Source organism: Tasmannia lanceolata, unplaced genomic scaffold (genome assembly GCF_043159265.1).
Source record: "Tasmannia lanceolata isolate RefF3 unplaced genomic scaffold, GAP_Taslan_0.1 ptg000007l, whole genome shotgun sequence".
Classification (NCBI taxonomy): Eukaryota; Viridiplantae; Streptophyta; class Magnoliopsida; order Canellales; family Winteraceae; genus Tasmannia; species Tasmannia lanceolata.
In genome coordinates, this window is record NW_027518684.1 from 19,923,212 (window position 1) to 19,929,291 (window position 6,080).

The window sequence follows — 6,080 nt, forward strand, 5'->3', positions numbered from 1 at the left end:
AACCTCTCTCTCTTCCGCAGGTTTCTTCAAATTTTGAATTTCAAAACCCAATAAATAACAACCAACCACGTTCCCATGATACCCCAACTACTTCCCAACATCAAAATCAAACCGTATCTTCTCTCCCATCTTTATCTAAAGACGTTTCAACACAAATCTATAATTTTTCAACACCTTCTATTCCACAAACTTGCACTACGGGAAATCCCACCACTAATTTTCCTTCCTTATCTCTCAACTTTTCGCTTTCGTATCACAAAATTCCAACGACTTAGGGAATCTTCCAATTTCTTCTCAATTTTCTAATTCTAATTTCATCGACTTAGTGACTTGTACTATTTTTTCTTCCGTGGAAGAGACCCATGTTATACCAGACCCATGTTATATCAGTTGCAACACTACACAGACCCAGATAGGGATTGAGAGAGGTGGCCGAGATAAGCCAGTAACCCAAGTTTAACCATGAAAAAGCTGATTAGTTCATTGACATTCCACCTCTAGAGAACTCTGACGGATTCCAAAACTTAAAAAGTAACAACCAAGTCAAGAGTTCCTCTTTGGTTGGGTAGCCTAAATTATTATATATTCCCAATGAGGAAGTCTAAACTCTTGCAAAAAAGAGGTGAAAGGGCTCACCATCATGCACCATTATGCATTAATAACGGTTGAAAAGTCAAACATGATGGTTGATATAAAGTAATATATCCAAGTTTTGCCATTTCTTAAATTGGAACTCTATGGGGAGCGTTTGATTTTCAGATGCTTTGTAAAAGCTATCACAAGAAATCCCCATAAATTGGAACCTACAGCTTTTAATAAACAGTTGATAAGGCTATAATAGTAAGACGTGGCTGTTAGGCACTTAAGCTCCTTTCTGGACCCACTTATTCCACGCGGACGTGATCCAGTCCGTCGATCTGACAAGATACCACAATAAAGCTGACCCCACCTTGGTTGAATGATACTAGATTCTTCATCTATATTTTATGCTAAGAGAGTAAAATGCTAAAAAGACTGTTAGTGAGGATCCTTCCTAACAGACTCTATTGGGCCCCACGTGTGCTGTTTATAAGTGATCTGATCCTAGGCCCTTAATTAATAAAGCATGGTCATCAAGAAAATCTAAGCCGTTGATATTATAGGGATTTCTCTTATCAATGAGTTCTTATTTGCTCTTCAAAACAGAACTTTTTGGATTGCTTCATCATGATCTACAAGATCAACGGTCCAGATTACAAAGAAATTCTCACTTAGAACCCAAATACTGATTATTAGGATTCATCATACGTGTACCTAGTAAACAGAAAGGATATTTCCAATTTTTTTTTTGTATATTTTTCTGGATTTCGTTAATTTTTTTTTCTACTTTGTTTTTCTTTCTCTCTCTCTCTTTTATCTAAAGCTGATAAAAAGATCTAAACCTGAATTTTACAAGCTAAAACTTGGATTGTACATTTTCAGGACTGTGAATTCCTGGTTTCAGCTTATAAAATCCAGAATTAGCTTAAAAAATCCAAGTTTTCGCTTGTAAAATCATGGAATTTAGAATCCTGGACTGTAAAATCCATATATCCAAATGGCCCCTACAACCGGTTAAACCATGTCCTCTCTCAGTCTCTCTCTCTCTCTCATAGGTAAACCATCACTAACATAATCCTCTTTCTTTAATAAAACATCCTCTTCCACAAGGAGCCCTTCAAAGATCTCATTATTTACCTAAAGATCAGCTTCTCTATGGGTGGAATGAATTGTCGGACAAAGAAAGGATGTGAAATGGCAAAGGTTATTTATAGTTGGTATAACAACCCACTTGTTGAAATGAGAAATGGGATTTAGATATCAGCTTGGAGGGATTTTTTTCTTCACTTGGAAACCCTTTTTTATTTTAATAATAGACTGTTTTTTCTTACGACACTTTAGAAATCAAGTGTTGGATTTATTTGGGTTTTGTTTTGTTTTGAGAGATTTTATTTGTTGTGCCCTCTGTGGTCGTGTCTTTCTCAAAAAGTACAGTTTGGCCCACTTTATAGGATGACCCAAACCCTTCATTTGTTGGGTCAAAATGTAAATAGGATGTACCCCATAGATCATCTCCCTAGGATGATCCTAACCCTCTGACATGGAGAGGGACAGCACATTATAGAAATCTCTATAGATCCAAGGGTTAGGATCATTCCATGGAGATGATCTGTAGGGTACAACCTATTTATGCTGCGCCCCAACAAATGAACAGTTTGGATCATCCTATAAAGTGGGCCCCACTGTACTTTTTTAAAATACTGACTTCACGCGGACACATCATATAAAAACATAGGAGTGCAACTCGTGTTGGGTTGAGGCCAACCCGACCCGACCCAACCCGATTTCCAATCCGACGAGGTTCAATCCGACCCAACCCAAGGAACCCTTTTTAGAACCCGACCCGACCCGAGTTGCATCCTATAAAAAATGTTTTAAAATATATGAGTTTGATTTAGGGAAATGATATCAGCACAACCATGTTTTAATAGAATAATAAATGCACGGTCCCAGCTTTTTTTCTTTCTTAAGTGGCTTGTGACTTGTGAGAGCTGTTTGAGAACTGAAATGTCCTTTTTGAAAGCTCTTGAAATACTAAGAGACAAGTTGCTTCAGTGGGAATATCAAAACATGGTAGTGCTGCTATCATTTCCCTTGATTTATTAGAGTTTTGTTTTAAAATATATGGGTTTTGAAGACAATTACTAGGTGGACAACAACTGTGGAACCCACTTTATTCGATGATCCATGCCATTCAAAATTTGACCCACAACATATATAGTCTATACACTGTATCTCATCTCTATCATCTCCATGGGATGATCCTAACACTCTGATCTAGAGGTTTCTATAATGTGCAGTTCCTCTACATATAGGAGATTAGGATCATCTTATGGAGATGATTTATGTGCGGTGGAGCCTATTTAGGTTGTATCCCAACAAATGAACGGTCTGGATCATCCTTTGAAGTGGGCACTGCGGTACTTTTTGAAAATACTGGACTTCGTGCACACTCCACATAAATCTCTAAGATGATCCTAACCTCAGCAAGGACTTTGAAGGAAAAGTAAATATGATTCCTTGTTTGGTTGCCATTGATGCATTGAACTTTTAGGAGACTCACCAGCATGTTCTTGACATAATTTTTGCATGTCTGCCCGTGTGACATTCGTGTCCCCTCCTTCAACTTTCAAACCAAATTCTACAGAAAAGGGAGAATTTTGGTTGAAAAATCATAGCATTGGTCTCTCTCTCTCTCTCTCTCTCTCTATATATATATATATATATATATATATATATATATATATATATATGTGGAAATGTTATTAGCACTACTGTATTTTGATGAGGGCACTCCTCACTTTATTAAAAGTACGGTATGGCCCGCACCATAAGATGATCCAAACCATCCATTATATGGGCCACAACCTAAATAGGTTGTGCCCCATAAATTATTACCATAGGTTGATCCTAACCCTCTGATCTATAGAGGGTTAGGATCAACACTCTAACATTCAGATCGGAGGGTTAAGATCAACCTATGGAAATGATTTTTGACGCACAACCTTTTTAGGTTATGGTCCATCCAATGGATGGTTTAGATCATCCTATGGTTAGGGCCATACCGTACTTTTAATAAAGTGAGGAGTGTCCTCATCAAAATATAGTAGTGCTGATAACATTTCCCTATATATATATATATATATATATATATATATATATATATATAATGACACCCCTTCTCATTCCCCTACTCTCCGAGTCTATGCCGTGCAACCAAACACTGTAAGTCTATTCCACTATTCCCCGAGAGGTAATTCTAGAGAAATCCAATGCTTGTCTCCTCTCTTTTGACTTCTTATTCCACTACTCTCTGAGCCTATGCCACACATCTGAGCATACACAAAGGAATGGCCCAATGGTCCCAACACACATCCAGTGAGACACATGATGACATGTGTCGTTCCATAGTACTTTTTGTGTCTATCTATAAGTAATGTCCATTCATTGGTGGATAAGCATGCTTAGATGGATTAAAGGTGAAGAAAGTACTCAAACCAAAGCCTTAGGTTATGGATAGAGGGCAACAATGAGATGTGTTCTTATCCTTGAGCACCAAGGATTATAAGTCACCATCAATTGTGAGGAACTATAGTTAGCTCTACAAGGAAACGTATTCTTGTTCTTGAGTCCTTATTTTTTTTGAAGTCACCATCATGGAGAAATAGGCGAATTTTGCAAGTAAAGCATATAAGGTGAACTACAACCCTAGTACTTCTATTCTACCCTTGCATGGATAGCAACATGAGGCGACACCATGTGGGCCCACAATATAATAGGTGACTGGGTCTCTGCACATGGCAGCGGAACGCCACTCAAGCATCCACAAATGCACGATATACTGTTGTTAATAAAGGGTTATGGAGGAATAAAATTAGAGATCTTCTAAACTGAAAGGCGCCCTTGCAGAAATGGGATGAAAGGGCGCCCCCCATTGGCTGCATGGGGCGGTTCTGCTTTTAATGCACTTTGACTTTTAGCCGTTATAAATGCGCAGCTGCTCGTTGCAGCCAATGGGGGCGGCACTTTCACCCCATTTCCAAAGGGCGCCCTTCAGTTTAGAATACCTCATAAAATTAAGCAAAGTAAGAAACTAAGGCCATGTTTGGCGACCTAGATTTTTTCTCATGGAATATTAGATTACTCAGTGTTGAGACAGTCGGAGGGGGAGAGAATTGGGAGGGCAAGTGAGGAGAGGATGAGAAGTGGCTGACAAAAAAGGGGAAAGAAAACTCTATTTTTTGAGTTTCTTATGTTTTTCAGCAACTTCTCACCCTCTCCTCACTAAAGCCCTCCTATTTCTCTCCCTCTCCTACTCTCCTTTCCCCTCTCTTACAACCAAATAAACTAATATTCCATTGAAAAATTTTTCATCACTGCCAAACATGGTCTAAGAAGTTGGGCAGGACAAGCCAATTAAGGTCTATCTTAAAGACTTGTTTCGCTACTTATGTATGTGGCTACACGGAAATAAAGTCCCAATGATACATGGCCCACATATAGCACTATTGATCAAGAGATTTACATAAAGTTCAATAATAAACTAGTATGCTCGCACTTAGATGTTGAGTGGGCATACTACGGCTCTATTGGTGTGTCTGATTCTTCAGAAGCGAAAGTGAGGGTTGCACATTTTGGCATTTTGAATATTGATAGAAGGTTGATAGATCAGACAATTGTTGAGGGAGATTCGTTAAATGTGATTCATTGGCTGAAAGGTGGCGTGGCTCATCCGTGGAGATTTCTTTCCATTTTTTATGAGATTGAGGAATTAACTGCGGGGTCCGCTATCGATCCTAATTATCCAATCACCAATGGATGGTTTCTTTGGGAATAATTGAGCAATGAGCGGTCTCGATCATGCAAGCATAGTGGGGCCTATCACTGGTTCTCATCAAAGATGACAAGAGTTAAGATGAAATGACCCTATAAATGAGTGGTTTCGATTATCTACTAATGAGGGCCCACTGAATTTTTTTCTTGTTGTACGCACATGTATGTGGGAACGGTATAGAAACGTGAAATTTTGGGTTCTACGATGGGGTATCTATCTGAAATAAAGACTACTGATCTTGTAGAACATAATGAACTAACACAATTAGCCTGAGTCCTATCTGGAACGAATATTTCATGCGTAAGATTATTTGAGAGGCAGAACCCTAAATAAGGATTGATCAAGGAGGAACACTTAGGATCATCAGATCAAGATAATCTAAATGACATCTGGCCAGACTTTTGGTTGCCATGTAGATAGATCAATGTATCTGAGTAGAAAAACTGTACAGATCAAAAGGTTAAGAGCACGTATGGAGATGAGTTATTGGTGTTGACTTTTTATTCAAAAGTCTTTTTGTAATTCAATCTTACAAAGGGGTGCTTTTAGTCTTTTACATTGGTTTGCTTTTTGCTTTAGGGCTTCTCACTCAAAGTTAGAGCTTCCCTCCAAAAGGACTAAAGCCATGAGAAAACTTTAGTCCTAGATGGGAAGTGTGAGAGGGTGA